Below are 17,828 nucleotides of genomic sequence, written 5' to 3'. Positions count from 1 at the left end.
CATGTTTACTACTTCTTTGCTTTTGACCTTGATCTCTGTGTTAGAAATGTATCTCTCTACCCCCAGTAGAAGCAGCTACGTGGCTTAGTGGATAGAGTGCCAGGCTTGGATTCAGGAAGATTTGAATTCAAATCTGGTCTTAGACACTTACTAGCTATAAGACCCTGGACAAATCACTTAACCTCTGTTTGCCTTAATCCACTGGAGAAAGAAGTTGCAAACCACTCCAGTAAGGTGGTCAAGAAGATCCCATGGACAGTATCAGTGTGCTATAGTTTATGGGGCCATGAAGAGCTGAACATGACTGAACCACTGAACAACTCCCCCAAGTACCATACTGCTAAATTCCTATCCGCTCTTCCAGGAAAAACTTACAATGCCATTTTTACAATGAAACTTGCCCTATTCTTCCAGGTCAAAGTAGGAAATCTCTCCTTTTTTTCAACTCTGAATTTGTTGCTGTTATACAGTCATTTCAGTCATGTCCAGAATGACCACATTTGGGGTATTCTTGGCAAAGATAGTGGAGTCATTTGCCATTTCCTTCTCCAGTTCATTTTACAGATCAGGAGCTGGGGTAAATGTGGTTAAGTGACTTGCCCAGGGTCACATAGATAGTAAGTGTCTGAGGCCAGATTTGAACTCCGGAAAATGAGTCTTTTTAACTTCAGGTCCAATAATCTATACACTGTACTCCTTCGCTGCCCAAATTCTGAATTAGTATTATGTAACTATAATAACCTATTCTGTATTTGACCATATTATATTTCCTTTTGTAAAGGAGGGGCCTGGTCATATTTATCTTCATATTTGTAACATCATATTTATAAAGCCTTCTACATCTTGCTTAAATCAGCATTTAGAAATGATTTGTTTGAATTAATGAATAGAAGCATTTATTTCAGTTGGATTTAACCAAAGATATGCTTTGCCCCTGAAAACACAGAAATGTGTGAAAGTTGGGGTTTTAGTGAAGGACAATCTACTTACAAAGTCTATTTACATGTTACTAAATTTAAATTCCTAATATACAGATATGATCAGGTCATTCCTCTACTCAAGAATGCTGTGGATGGGAAAAAAGAATATTCTATTTAAACTCTCAAAAAAAGAATTTTAGAGTTTATGAATATGGAAGTGAGTGATGGCAAGATCAAGGTTATGGAACCCTTCACATATAGTAGTAATTACCAATAAAATTTGCTTCACAATTGAACCATTTGTGTATTCAAAGAATATTTTTATCTGTGGGTATGACTGTATGTAAAGTTTTTTTTTTTTCCTCCTAACATTTGTGTCAATTGGCCAATTCAATTTTAATATGGCATCAGTATCGTCAGTATAATTCTTGAGATTTTTTCCTGTTTTGTTTACCACTGCTACTCTGGGCTATTTTTCATTTTTTCAAACAATTTAAAATAATCAACCAATTGTCAGTCCATTGGAAATGTCTACATATTGCTTCTTAATTATATCATGCTAGAAGAGTTAGTCTCACTTTTCATTTACGTGAGAAAGATTAATGGAGGAACATTTCATTCCCTTGAGAAAGTACTTTACTCATAAGATTGTCAATTCATTATTTTGGATTGTCATTTAAACTCACCAAATAAAAATTTTTAAAATATTCAAATGTTCTGAGTTCTCTGTTATTGAAGATTAAAGGAAATCATGTTAGTGTGAGTAGAAGAGAAAGAACCATGAGAAGAATGGCATTCTTAATCATTTGTTCCTGTTTGTCTGGTTGCAAATAAAGAGATAATCAACCTGCTGTTCTTTCCCTAATATACCAAGGGATATACATATGTGAGAGAAGTACAAATTGCTTCATTTATTTATTACTGGAATTTCATGTTTATGGAAAATGGAGTCATATTTACTCACAAAGGAAAGATCTGATGATATTTTGAATACCATGATTCAAGATCAAATTTAATGTGTCCTTTGTTTCATGCAAAGTGAAACCCAGTAAATCTACACAAATACTATTTATAATACAAATAACAGTCTTGAAGGCTGTTAATGTTTTATTATTTTAATATATCTCACCAAATATTTTACTATAAAAAGAAAAAAAAATAAACTTGGAACTTAAATATTAACAAAACTGTCTAATAAATTTAACACATTATTGCCATTTCTTTCTACTTCCTTGGTTGAAAACAAATGCTTATTCAACACTTCACTAATCTGTGATTTTGTCTGTATGAGTATTCCCTCAATTGACCAAGATAAGGGCTTTTATTATATCACTTGCTAATCTACAAAAATAAACAGAAACATCACCTGCGATGAACCTTGCAAACTTAGACAGTCTAATCCTTGGAAAATAGAAATACAACTGTAACCAGCCTTTAGTTTCCTGTTTCATAAGACCTGTGATAACATGTGTTCCACTGGATAGACCTTTAAAAACACTTCTGTGCTGCAATTAGCTATCCAGAAGAACTTTGTGCTTATTGACAACTATTGTTGACAGTTTCATCTTCCCAGAAAATATATTGAAATCCTGATAAAGATCATATTGATATTTAAATTTTTCTAAGATCTTATATTTATTCATTTTTAACATTCATTTATTTTAAAATATTGAGTTCCAGCTTCTTTTTTTCCATCCTGTTACTCCTCTACCCATTCTTTGAGGAACATGTAACTGGTGAGACTTACCTTGCCATGTTGAGAGACCAGTTAATGCCCTAACTTGAAAGCCTTGGTGAAAGGCTCGCCAACAGGATGGCACCCTTGCCCATTTCGCCACTGTGGTAAGAGATTGGCTGAATGACAATTTCCCTAACTGGATTGGAACATGTGGTCATATGGAGTGGTCTCCTTGTTCACCAGACCTTCGCCCCCTTGACTTCTTTTTCTGGGGTATGCTAAAGGAGAAGGTGTGTTCAATGAAAATCACAGATACAACACACTTAATTGAATGCATAAAGAGTGAATGTGCTAAAATTGAAGGCAATGTGGAGTTATTGCATAGAGTTCACATGACTCTTGCAAAGCGCATCAACCTTTGCATCAAAAATGATGGAAATCATATTGAAGATGTTATTTGGTAATATTTCAATTAAATAAAATGCTGTTGAAAATTTCATTCATTTCATTTCTTGAAAATACACATTTTTACCTATGTGTCCAGACTTTAGGAACACCCTGTACAATCCTAGTAGGTGTATTTCTAGGTCAAAGTATATGCACAGTTTTACAATCCTCTGGGCTAGGAGAATATATACTTTGTTTCTTTGGTCAATGGAAAGGGTATCAGACTAAATACCTGCTTAACTTTGTCACAATGTCTGTATTGTGTAATAAATAAATAACCAAAAAGATTACAGATGAAGAAAGGAAGGAAGGAAGGAAGGAAGGAAGGAAGGAAGGAAGGAAGGAAGGAAGGAAGGAAGGAAGGAGATGTTCTGATGTAGTAGTGAGTCAACTGAGGGTCAGAAGAGGGTATACAGGAGAGTAAACAGGTAAAGGACATTGAATTTATGTCATATGAGGATTGATTGAAAGAAATAGGCAAGTTTAGAGTGGAGAAGAGAAGACTCACAGACAGCATGATAATTGCCTTCAAATATCTGAAAGGCTGTCATGAGGAGGTGGGACTAGAATCAGATTTTTCCTGTTTAGCTCCAGAGGATAGAATTAGGAACAGTGAATAAATGTTTCAAAGAAACAGTTTTGATTCAGTTTTTATGTCAGGATAAAAATTCCTAATAATTAAAGCATTCCCAAAGAAGAATTTGCTTATCATGAGGAATGGTGGATTCCCCTATTGACAGATCTTCTTCCAGTAGCACCAGGATACTAACTTGTTGGACCTATTGTACTGGAGACATGCAAGTGTGTGGTCTGAGCTTAATGGCCACTGAGATCCCTTCCAACTCTCAAATGTTGTGAAAGCTATGATAAAGCTATTATTTCCATAAAATGTTTTATATCTGATATTTTGTGAGTTGATTGTACCTATATGTGTTTTAGTAGAACATGTAAAAACCTTTCAACATATTTTGAGTAGTATGTCTTTCTATGATTTTTAAATTTTTATTAGCAATCTATAGAAATGTTGACTTTGTGGGGTTATTTTATATCTATTTATTTCTTGGGAAACTTCATTATTTCAACAAAGGTTTTTTTGTTGAAGATCTTAATTTTTCTAAATAAATTGCCCACAAATAAATATATTTTATATCAATGTTTATTTCTTTATTTTCTGATTCTTTTCTAATTGCTTTGGAAAATATATAATAACTGTATAAGTTCTGGGACTATAATAATGACAGAGCCAGAATGACTTAGTGGATTAGAAAGCTGTCCTTGAAACCAAGGGGACATGTATTCAAGTTTCTACTTTGATACACACTGGTTATTTTATCTTGGGCAAACCAATGCTCCATTGCCCTAGGTCATTCTCTGAGACTATAAATTAGAGAGAAGGTGACAACTTGCACTTGTAAAGGTTGTTTCCTCATTTGGGAGTTCCCTAGGCCAATGAAATCTGAGGTCCTGTCCCAATCCCTTATAAAAATGGCAATTCATCTGTTCTTTACAATTTTAAGAGTTTCCTGGGGCACTGAAAGATTAAGCAATTCTCCCATGGTCTCAAAAGTAGTATGTATCAAAGAAAAGACTCAGACCTGTGCCTTCCTGACTCTATGGCTAGTCCTCTATCCTTTATATCTCACTTCCTGTTGTTAAAATTTAACAGATAGATAAATGATTCCACCCGGCCATAGTATTTGGGAATGTTGGAGGGAAGAGGAGAAAGGAAGAAGCACTATTCAATTTCTTTTGTTTCTGAAAGTTTTTTTTATGTTCTCTAATTTTTTTGTAAATTTGATTATTTAATATTTTATAGGAATTCATCCAATGCATTTATATTCTCTATTTTTTTTCAGCATATAATTCTGTTAAGTATTCTTTATGAAGATACATTGTTTGGCTATGGCAATCCAAGAGTGCAAGGAAGATATAAAATTACTTTAATCCCCTATAATTCCTTTATGCTTCAACAATTATGGTGGCAAAAAAGGGAAGGAGGAGTTTGTACAACACCCACATACACACACACAACACACACACACACACACACACACACACACACACACACACCTTCACACACCTTTCTCTCCTTATTCTTTTAAGAGATTTTAGGATAACTGACACTTGCCTTTCTATGTCTTGCTTATTCAATTTTTTGTGATGATGACAATAAAATAATACCTATTTTCAATTCTTTCTATCTTTTAAATGCTTATATTATCCTATTGTTAAGTACACAAAATTTAGTGATTTATTGAAGGATCTCCCCCCTTCCCTCAGCTTCCTGCAATCATTTGTGGTATTAGTTGTCAAGAAAAAATATGGAGAGGTGAGTGAGCGAAAACTAAAACAACTAAGGGACTATTTCCTTGGCCATTTCAATCCAAACCTTTCTTTGGACTAAAAGTTAAAAGTGTAAATAAGTTTTCTGGAGAAACAGTTAAAATGCATAGAGTGAACATTGTTTTCAAACATTTTCAAATACTCTGATGAATTTACAATAATAATTAATATGCAAATTACATCCTTATCTATTTGCAACCATAAGTTCCCTAATGATATATCCCAACTATACATAATATTTTTTTAAATATTTTAAAGGAAGAATTTTATTTAATGAGCTTGAATGAATATGAAAAATTGCAACAAGAATTCATAGATTATAAAAGAACATTTAAAAAGTCTAAAAGTGACTTGACAATGACTTGAATATAATCAACGAATTTGCTTGTATACTTTATTGAATGATTATCTTCAACCATACTCCATGTATTCATTGATTAAGGCAGTACACATTTATTAATTGCCTACTCTATTGTATTAGTAGGCACTGAGGAAGATAAAAATGAAAGTTTCATTACCTGCTTTCAAGGGGCTTACAACCTCATTTAGTCATCTCCTTTATTGTAAACTTTAGTCACATATTGGATAAAGTTCTTAGAGAAAGACTGAAGTTTTCTGTCTATTTCCTGTAAAATCATTTCATCTTTTAAATAGTAATGTAATATTGGCCAGAATTTTGTGGAGAACAAAATAACTAATTAGTGATTGCAAAGCATAGTGAAAATATCAAGTACTATTTAAATTCCAAATGATAACTTCTCATGCAGCAGGATTACAAACATAATCCACTTGGCTGTAACAGGGCCACATAAATAGTTTTGCATTATTATCATTCTATGTAGTGAATAACTTTGTGAAATAATGAGTAGTTGACTATCAAATTAGGTAGACTTACTCATACAAATGTGATTTAAAAACTGGAAGTACCAGCAAATATGAATTTGAAAATTGTAGCATATGTAAAGTAAAAGGTTTCATGTTTGATAAATTTAATTTTATTCTCTATTCAATAAAACACTGGGGTTATACTCCCTTATTGTTTTACAAATGTCCTCAGTAATCATCCAGGAAATTAAACAAGGAAAAGAATGACATAATATGAATTTTAAACATTTCTCAAGGTACAGAAGTTTCTGTGTTTATAGATTTTTTTAATGTAATAGATTTTAGGGAGCAACAATAGAACTTCACAGTTCTGTATCACTGCCAAATCATTTATCATTTAGTGAGCACCTACTATGTGCAGGGAACTATATTAGGCCCTGGGGACATAAAGAGCTATAAAATATGGTCCTTGACTTCAAAAGTATTATATATTTTGTCAATTTGACAGCCACAAAATCAGGAAGACCCAGGTTCATGTTTTGCTTCTGACATATGCTGGTTGTATGAGTCTGGCCAAGTCAGTTGTCTAGACAACTCTCTAAGACTAAAAGTCTCAGAACAATTTCTGATCTCATCAGTAGAAGATTTTTCCTCAATAAGAGGTCCATTATACCAGTGAAACCACAGATCTGATAATAATAATTATTAATGAATACAATGAATGACATGAGTTAGGACTTTGGTCTATAGTAGAGAAACAATGGAGAAACAGTATAGATTAGAGGCAAAGGAGTGATTTGCGGAAATGTGAAAGGAAGGAAGGAAGGAAGGAAGAAAGAAAGAAAGGAAGGGAGGGAGGGAAAAAAGCTTTTGTTTAACAGCTACTATGTACCAGGTATTATAATAAGTTATTTCAATAGGACCAAATTTGTTGATCATAATAAGCTTGAAGGCATAGACAAAAAACAAGATAAATGAGTAAATGAGGCAGGATTCCAAAATATAATGAAAGTCCAGAATATTTGTCTAAATCTACTAAGAAGCAATATGGTAGGGATAAATGTAAAGTCTTAAATTATTTTTTTAAAATCAATTTGGGGGGGCAGAGCTAAGATAGAAGAGTAAAGGCAGGAACCCTCCTGAACTCTGCCCCAAACCCCCTCCAAATGCCTTCAAATAATGTCTGTAAGAAAATTCTAGAGTGGTAGAATCCGCAAAAAGATGGAGTGAAACAATTTTCTAGTCCAAGATAACTTGGAAGGTTGATAGGAAGGGTACACAAGCATGAGAAAGTAGTACAGTAAGTGCAGGTCACACCAGCACAGCCCTTGCCCTAGCAAACCAGGAGCAGGCCTTGAGAGCCACTGTATCAGCAGCAGCAGCTGCTTCTGGAGCTCTCAGCCCACAGAGTGTAAGTGTGGGGGGGGGTCCAAAACATTGGTCCAAAGGAGATTACAGGGGTCTCTTTGCTAGTACTGAGGCAGGACTCTGTTGCTTTGCCCATATTCAGATCACGGTTGTAGTCCTGAGTGTCAGTCTCAGTGCAAGGAGGAGCACTAGAACACCAAAGCTGCAGTGGAACAGGGACCCTTCTCACAGTTCCAGGGTATAAAAATAGTGCTTGTGGTCACTCACAGACTACAGCACAGGCCAGGAGAGGAGTAAACACCTCTCCTTAGATTATATTACCTCCAAAGAACTGAAAACTTATAGGTCCTTAGAAGTATCTCTGAAAATAGCAGGATAATACCCCTGAAGCATGGGACAGAGTGCCCTCCACACTGGAGGCAAAGCCCTACCTTAACAAAGAGTTAAAGTAATAACCTGGGAAAACGAGCAAAAAGCAGAAAAAAATTCTGACCATAAAAGGTTGCTATGGTGACAAGGAAGATCAAAACAAACACTTAGAAGAAGAGAACAAAGTCAAAACTCCTACATCCAAAGCCTCCAAGAAAAATATGAATTGGTCTCAGGCCACAGAAGAGCTCAAAAAGAATTTTGAAAATCAAGTAAGAGACAGAAAATGAGAATGATGCAAAAAAAATCATGAAAAAGAGCCAACAGCTTGGTAAAAGAGACACAAACAAACAAATAAAGAAACAAAAATACTAAAGAAAATAACACCTTAAAAAACAAACTGGGCCAAATGGTAAAAGAAGTACAAAAAGCCAATGAAGAGAAGAATGCCTAAAAATCAGAACTGGCCAAATGGAAAAAGAAGCACAAAAAATTCACTGAGATAAACCTCCTTAAAAAGTAGAATTGGACAAATGGAAAAGAAGGTATAAAAGCTCATTGAAGAAAATAATTCATTAAAAAGTAGAATTGGGCAAATGGAAGCTAATGACTGTGAGAAGTTGTGAAACAATAAAACAAAGCCAAAAGAAGGAAAAAGTAGAAGACAATGTAAAATATCCCATTGGAAAAACAAAGGACCTGGAAATAGATCAAGAAGAGATAATTTAAAAATTATTGGACTACCTGAAAGCAATGATTAAAAGGGCCAGACATCATCTTCAAAGAAATTATCAAGGAAAACTGCCCTGATATTCTAGAACCAGAGGGTAAAATAGAAATTGAAAGAATTCACTGATCACCTCCTAAAAGAGATCCTAAAAGGAAAACCTCTAGGAATATTGTAGCCAAATTCCAGAGTTCCCAGGTGGGGGAGAAAATATTTCAAGCAGAGAGAAAGAAACAATTCAAGTATTGTGAGGCCACAGTTAGGTAAATACAAGATTTAGCAGTTTCTACATTTAAGGATCAAAAGGCCTAGAATATAATATTCCAGAGGGCAAAGGAGTTAGGGTTAAAACCAAGAATCACTTACCTCTCAAAACTGAGTATAATCCTTTAGGAAAAAATGGATATTCAATGAGATAGAGGACTTTCAAGCATTCCTGAAGAAAAGACCAGAGTGAGCTGAATAGAAACTTTGACTTTCGAATACAAGAATCAAGAGAAGCATAAAAAGGTAAACAGGAAAGGGAAAACATAACTGACTTAAGAAGGTTAAACTGTTGACATTCCTACATGGGATAATGATATTTATAACTCATAAAAACCTTCTCATTATTAAGGTAGTTAGAAGGAGCATATATAGACAGAGGGCATAGGTGTGAGTTGAATATGAAGTGATGATATCTAAAAAACAAAATTTAGGGGAGAGAGAGGAATATACTGGAAGAAAGGGAAAGGAAGAGGTAGAATGGGGTAAATTATCTCACACAAAAGAGGTAAGAAAAAGCTTTTACAGTAAAGACAAAGAAGGAGGAGGTGAGGGTGAGCAAGTGAACCTTACTGTCATGAGAACTGGCTCGAAGACAGAATAACATACACACTCAATTGGATATAGAAATGGTACAGGAAGGGAAAGGGATAAGAGCAGTGGGGAGGGAGGGTGGTGGTAGAATAGAAGACAGATTGAGGGAGGTGGTAGTCAGAAGCGAAATACTTTTGAGGAGAAACGGGCTGAAAAGTGTATGTGTGTGCATGTGTGTGTGTGTGTGTGTGTGTGTGTGTGTGTGTGCGCGTGTGTGTGTGTGTGAGAGAGAGAGAGAGAGAGAGAGAGAGAGACAGAGAGAGAGACAGAGGTAGAGACATAGACAGAGACAGAGAGACAGAGAGAGATAGAGAAAGACAGAGAAAGACAGAGAGAGACAGAGAGACAGAGACAGAGAGACAGAGACAGAGAGATACATATGTGCGTGCATTATACATATATAAATGTATACTTAAAAAATTAGTGGGTATTTATTAAGTGTTTAACACAAACTTTGCACTAAGAGCTGAAGGGGACAGCTAGGTGGTACAGTTGATAGAGCACTGGGCTTGGAATCAGGTAGACATCTTCAGTGAATTCAAATCCAGCCTCAGACAATTACTAAATATGTGACCCTGGGTAAGTCATTTAGCCCTCTTTGTCTCAGTTCCTTACTGGTAAAATGAGCTAGAGGAGGAAATGGCAAACCACTCCTTGCCAAGAAAACCCCAAATGTGGGGTCACAAAGTGTCAGCCATGACTAAAATGACTCGATAACACCAATATAAAGAGGTGCAGGTACAAATACAAACAAACAAAATAGTTCTTGCCCCTAAGGAACTAACATTCTAATGGGGGAAGTAAATCAATACATAAAGGTGAGATGGAGGGGTGTAGGGTAGGTATGCAGAGGGTGGCTTCAAAACATCGTCTGCACATAATGGCCTGGAATTCATACCAAAGTATGGTTCTTGATAATATGAGATAAAATCTCATGAGAACACAGGATGGTTCCCAGGGTCAGTGTCCAAGGTCCGAGTACAATGTTTGGGAGGAGAAGAATGTGAGTATGATGGCCGGAAATGATGGCAGGTGGCAAAAAGATGTGATGGTCCTTCTATAGTTTGCCACAGGCAGGACACATCTGGAATAGTTTCTTCAAATCATGGACTGTATCTAAAGAAAGATATTGATAGTGAAAAGCATTCACAGGAGGAAAATCACAATGGTGAAGAGCCTTGAATCTATGTTATATGAGGATTAATTATAAGAAAACTGACATATTTTGCCTCGAAAAGAGATTTGTCCAGGGGTAGGGGTCATGATAGCAATATTGAAGTATTGGAAAGGCTTTCCCATGAAAGAGGATTTGGACTTATTCTGTTTATCCTTAAAGAACAAAACCAGGAGCAATGAACAAAAGTTGCACATCTAAGCAAATTTAAGTTTGATACCAGGAAACACACACACACACACACACACACACACACACACACACACACACCCCAAGTAGAATGAACTCCCTTTGACAATGGTAGAATGGTAGGCTTGGTTTCCTTGCTTTGGAGGTATTCAAGCAAAATCCGGATTACCACTATTTAGGTACAGTATGATGACAACAGATTGAAATAGATGGAAAGAAAAGAGAATGGAAATAAGAAGACAAATTAGAAGATGGTCCCTGTAGCCCAAACAACAGATAAGACAGGCATGCAATCCAAGGAAACAGTAAAGGAAATAGAAAAGACTCAGTGTGCAGATATGTGTGTGTGTTTGCATGTGAACGATGTAGGAACTTGTCTTACTTGATTATGTATATTTGCTACAAGGTTGTTGTTTATCTTTCACCTTCCCCAATAAGGAAGAAGAAGAGGGATAGAGGGAAAAATAGATTTTTGTTAATCGGGAATTTATGTTTTTAAGTGGCATATAGAGTCATAATTTCTTATAGATAAGTAGAGCTTAAAAATATATTTAGAAAATGTGAAGCTCTAAATATAAAATTAAAAAAATATATGCATCTTTCTAGTTGAGCGTGTAAATACACATAAATCAGAAAGCATTCATTTCCTTGGTGGAGTACAGTTATAAATAGTAACTGATTTCTTCTATAATAGATATGACTGAAAGAGTTATCTGAGGCTCACTGAAATTAAGTGACTTAACCATGGTCACAAGCTAATAAGTGACAGAGACAGGATTTAAACCCAAATCTTCCTGATTGCAAGCCCGTCCTATATCAAGTATTACAGTCAGCTGCTCACATTTAAATCAATATGGATAGAAATAGACATTTCTGAATGGAAATTCTGTGTTTCACAGTAGGTACAGATCTGACATCCAAGTCAAGAAGTACTGAATTCAGGGCCTCTCTTTCTGCTTCAACTGGCTATGTGACTGTATCAGCAAGGCAATAATCACAATATAGATGATAATTATCAAAATGCCTATGTAGTTCTGTATCGCAAAATATACAAGACTCTCCACATAGAAGAAGTAAACCATTTATTCAGACACCAGAGGACTAGATCCCATGACCAATATGCCCAATCCACAACAGCAGCAAAGAATTCCATATACAATACCACAGCAGAGAGCCACTCCATCCCAAAACCTTCTGCCCCCCTGCTGGGGCCTTCCCAAAAACAAACTCACTGACAGCTACCACAGTCTACTCTCTCTCCTTCCGCTCTAACTGTCATAACTGCTCCCTCAGCATTTCCTGTGACACAATTTCATTTTTCTTTCAGCAAGCTCCTCCCACCGCATGTGACTTAGGCTTCCTGTGATATAAGCAGGTCATATGGCCTATTAACGGGTGGGAAAGATCTTCAAATCTAAATTGCTATTACAGTCACCCTGGGTAAGTCACAACTCTCAGTGACCCCCACAATTCTCAAAGACTGTTAAGTTGCTGAACCTGCTGCTCCTCACTGGGAACTCCTTACACCAGTGAAATAACAGCACCAGCATGTAAATCAATTAGGAATTTCCCGAACCAATGTAGATCAGTGAATTTGCTACAACTGAATAGGCTTTTAGAGTTGCCTGGGCCACTGGGAAATCAATTAAGTTCCCCCAAATTTTATGAAACACACACAAACACACACACAGAATCTATCGATCTATCATTCATCCATGTATACATGCTTTTAAAAATATATTTGTATATGCATATATATGTATATATATACACATGTACGCAAATATGCATGCATAGACAGGTCAATATGTTCATTGTATTTATTTATGCATAATTACATTGTATGTATTTGTGTACATGTATGTACTTGTGCACTGTGCATATATGTTATATACAATTTTAAAGTTAAATGAAATATAAACTTTGTGATTAAAATAGAATTATAGAAGACCAAGGTATGTTCTTGTCTGCTGAAGGCAACCTACCTCTATATAAATCTTGAAATGAGTACTTGAACACTAAATTATAATTCATATTCCCATATGATATGCATAATGATATATCTACAAGGAACTTTAATATCAATTTTCTGCCACAAGCAATGGCTGTAAATTTAGTTTTCTTTTAAGAAACTGGGTATAAGCTGGCTTTCTGTTAGCTGTCACAATCTAATGTTTGTGTGATGACATCATGAATGTTTTTAATTACAAAAAAATGTGTGTTTATTAACATAGAGGAAAAAGCTCCACTGTGAAAGTTCTTTGAACTATCAAACTGATCTTATCAAAGATTGAAGAAAGCTGGCACTGGTCACCCTACTGCAAGAGCAGAAGACAAACATCATTATTCTGCATTATATTTTTGAATTGAGTTGATTTTAGTAAATCCCTTATTAATTTCATCAAGGTAACATTCTAATTAAATCCTCCAATCACAGGGATCAAGAGTAGGGGACGTTAGAGAAGGTCAACTTCAAAGGGGACATATTTAACACGCTCCATTTTAAACAACTACTTCATAGTGCAAGTACTTAACTTCCTTACACATCTTCTATGAAAGGGCATCTTTGTTTTTAATTATGCTTCATAATTTCATTCTGTTCAAATCGCTTTACCACAGAAAAATACGTGATTGTATTCTACACATAATCTAAAAGGATGGGTTTATATGAGATTTCTAGTTAAACTAAAGAAGGAGATCAAGAAAGATGGATGACATTAAACATATAGAAATGCATACAAGCACGAAAATATATGTATATTACATATGTCACATATATGTATATATTTATGTATATCATAGATTTGGATGTAGAAGGGACGTTAAAGGACATTTAATTCACCCCTTCATTTTGCAGCTAAGGAAAGTGAATCCAAGAGAAGTTTAGTGATTTGTAGATGGTGAACTAGGCAGTAGGTGGCATGTTCAGAATCTGAGCCAAGAAGGCCTAACTCCAAACGCAACAGTCTTTCCAGTGAACAATGCTTCCTCAAAAAGGTTAGACCAGCAATCTCTTCTTCAGGATTCGCCATTTGAAACTACCCAAAGATTCAATTTGATCATCTTACTGTCTCCTAGACATGTTCTTTGCTTCCCTAGCTCTTGCATTTGACTCATATTGCCCCATCACATGGAATGCTCTCACTCATTCTCTTATTCTATACACATCCTGTTCACCCAAATTTTCTCCCCATAAAGTTCCTCTTGTTCCACAAGACCATCACTGTCCATATAAATTCTTTGGTATTTAATGCTATAATCACTGTAGCAAGCATTTTAACATTTATTTTCATTTTTATTGAATTGCAGAATATAAAATTTAGAGCTGTTAAACAATGTTTAAGTCCATGATCTTTTCCATTTGTATAGATGAAGAAACTGAAGCCAAGAGAGGTTAAATGACTTGCCCCACAATTTGTTTTTACATCTTCTTGATTTGCAAATTAAATCCTGCCCTCTCTCCTCTGCAGAGAAATCTCTGTAACAGAACTCCTCTGTAAACCCCCTCAATGTGTCAAATGACTCTGACAGGATATGCAAAATTCTGCACCCATAATCCCTGGACTAGAAATAAAGAGGGAGGTGGAACTTCCATTGCTTTCTTTGGGATATACTTTGTAATTTAAATATATATTAAGCTATTGCTTAAATTTATGTGTATTTCTTATCTTCCCAAGTAGAGTGTAAGTACATAAAGGGCAGAACTTATAACAGTAGGATCTCTATAAGCAACTGTTAACAAAAAACCTGTATTATTTCTTCACATTAAGCAAAAAGATTTGAGTCATTCTCTTCTTCTATTTTCACTAAGAATGTCTCTGTTTTGATTTTACTTGATTCTAGTAGGTTTTATTTGAAGGGAGAAAAGAAGAGGCATGTTATGGATAATGGTCAATAATTTTATAATTATAAAAGTAAATTGATAAGTGTTAAGTATTTAGAGATTTTAACATATTTCTTTTTCTAATTTCAAGCTACTTTGCCTCAAAATCTGACCTAGTAAAAACAGTAGTACTTTTGCCCCTTCAGTTTTAGGTGTTGTCATAGGGAAATATACGTAGTTTCTAGGTGAATGGAAAGTGAATATAAAGTGTCTATATCCTACAGCTGAGTTCACAGTGTATAGATAATAGATACATACACAGATTATTAAATGACTATACAATTCACTGATGAGAATGATAATAGCAAACAGGTTAGGATACTGGTGCAAAACTCAGAAACAAGAGACACTGAACCATGCATAAGGATTCCTATGGGCTATATATTGACTTAGGTTTAAAAGGTAATGTTATCAATATTTGACTATATTTTTATTTATTTTGTTAAATATTTATCAATTATATTTATCATTGTTATTTATTAGTTATTTATTGTTACCATTTTAAATAGATTTTGAGTCCCAAATTCTCTCTCTCCCATACTCACTGAGAATGCAAGCAATATGATATTAATTCTACATGTGAAATCATGTAAAACATTTCACTGTTTTACATTTCATACTTCACATGATATATTTCACATATTATTTTTTCATCTTTTGACTTTGTTTTATCATTTCTTTATGTCTCACAGAGTACTAGCTTCCACTTACCCAATTCTAATTTCTTTTTTTAAATTTAATTTATTTAATATATTTAGTTTTCAACATTGATTTTCACAAGAGTTTGAATTATGACTTTTCTCCCCATTTCTACCCTCCCGCCCACCCCAAGATGGCGTATATTCTGGTTGCCCCATTCCCCAGTCAGCCCTCCCTTCTGTCACCCCACTCCCCTCCCATCCCCCTTTCCCTTCTTCTCGTAGGGCAAGATAAATTTCTACGCCCCATTGCCTGTGTATCTTATTTCCTAGTTGCATGCAAAAACTTTTTTTTGTTTGTTTTTGAATGTCTGTTTTTAAAACTTTGAGTTCCAAATTCTCTCCCATTTTCCCTCCCTGCCCACCCTCCCTAAGAAGGCAAGCAATTCAACATAGGCCACATGCATATCATTATGTAAAACCCTTCCACAGTACTCATGTTGTGAAAGACTAACTATGTTTTGCTCCTTCCTAACCTGTCCCCCTTTAGTGAATTTTCTCCCTTGACCCTGACCCTTTTTGAAAGTGTTTGTTTTTGATTACCTCCTCCCCCTTTCTGCCCTCCCTTCTATCATCCCCCCCTTTTTTATTTCCTTCCTCCTTTTTTCCTGTGGGGTAAGATACCCAATTGAGTGTGTATGGTATTCCCTCCTCAGGTCAACTCCGATGAGAGCAAGATTTACTCATTCCTCCTTCACCTGCCCCCTCTTCCCTTCCTACAGAACCACTTTTTCTTGCCACTTTTATGTGAGATAATTTACCCCATTCTATCTCTCCCTTTCTCCCTCTCTCAATACATTCCTCTCTTATCCCTTAATTTTATTTTATTTTTTTAGATATCATCCCTTCATATTCAACTCACCCTGTGCGCTCTCTCTCTCTCTCTCTCTCTCTCTCTCTCTCTCTCTCTCTCTCTCTCTCTCTATATATATATATATATATATATATATATATATATATATATATATAAATATATATATATATATATCCACACCTACATATATACATACATACACACACATATGTGTATATATATATATATATATACACACACACATACACACACACGCACATATTTATATATATATATGCATGTTCCTTTCAGCTACTCTGATACTGAGGTCTCATGAATCATACACATCATCTTTCCATGTAGGAATATAAACAAAACAGTTCAACTTTAGTAAGTCCCTTATGATTTCTCTTGTTTATCTTTTCATGTTTCTCTTGATTCTTGTGTTTGAAAGTCAAATTTTTTTATTCAGCTCTGGTCTTTTCACTGAGAAAGCTTGAAAGTCTTCTATTTTATTGAAAATCCATATTTTGCCTTGGAGCATGATACTCAGTTTTGCTGGGTAGGTGATTCTTGGTTTTAATCCTAGCTCCATTAACCTCTGGAATATCGTATTCTGAGCCCTTAGATCCCTTAATGTAGAAGCTGCTAGATCCTGTGTTATCCTGATTATTTTTCCACAATACTCAAATTGTTTCTTTCTGGCTGCTTGCAGTATTTTCTCCTTGACCTGGGAGCTCTGGAATTTGGTGACAATATCCCTAGGAGTTTTCTTTTTGGGATCTTTTTGAGAAGGCGATCTGTGGATTCTTTCAATTTCTATTTTACCCTCTGGACCTAGAATATCAGGGCAGTTCTCCTTGATAATTTCTTGAAAGATGACATCTAGGCTCTTTTATGATCATGGCTTTCAGGTGGTCCAATAATTTTTAAATTATCTCTCCTGGATCTATTTTCCAGGTCAGTGGTTTTTCCAATGAGATATTTCACATTGTCTTCCATTTTTTCATTCCTTTGGTTCTGTTTTTTAATATCTTGATTTCTCATAAAGTCACTAGCTTCCCCTTGCTCCAATATAATTTTAAGGTAGTATTTTATTCAGTGATCTTTTGGACCTCCTTTTCCATTTGGCTGATTCTGCCTTTCAAGGCATTCTTCTCCTCATTGACTTTTTGGAGCTTTTTTGACATTTGAGCTAGTCTATTTTTTAAGGTGTTATTTTCTTTAGTATTTTTTGCGTCTCCTTTAGCAAGTCATTGACTTGTTTTTCATAGTTTTCTCACATCATTCTCATTTCTCTTCCCAATTTTTCCTGTACTTCTCTAACTTGCTTTTCCAAATCCTTTTTGAGCTCTTCCATGGCCTGAGACCAGTTCATGTTTTTTTTTTTTTTGGAGGCTTCTGATGTAGGCTCTTTGACTTTGTTGACTTCTTCTGTCTGTATGTTTTGGTGTTCTTTGTCACCAAAGAAAGATTCCAAAGTCTGAGACTGAATCTGAGTGCATTTTCACTGTCTGGCCATGTTCCCAGCCAACTTACTTGACCTTTGAGTTTTT

Source organism: Trichosurus vulpecula, chromosome 4 (genome assembly GCF_011100635.1).
Source record: "Trichosurus vulpecula isolate mTriVul1 chromosome 4, mTriVul1.pri, whole genome shotgun sequence".
NCBI classification, from domain to species: domain Eukaryota; kingdom Metazoa; phylum Chordata; class Mammalia; order Diprotodontia; family Phalangeridae; genus Trichosurus; species Trichosurus vulpecula.
The sequence above is the reverse complement of the archived record's forward strand: the minus strand, read 5'-3'. Positions refer to the sequence as shown.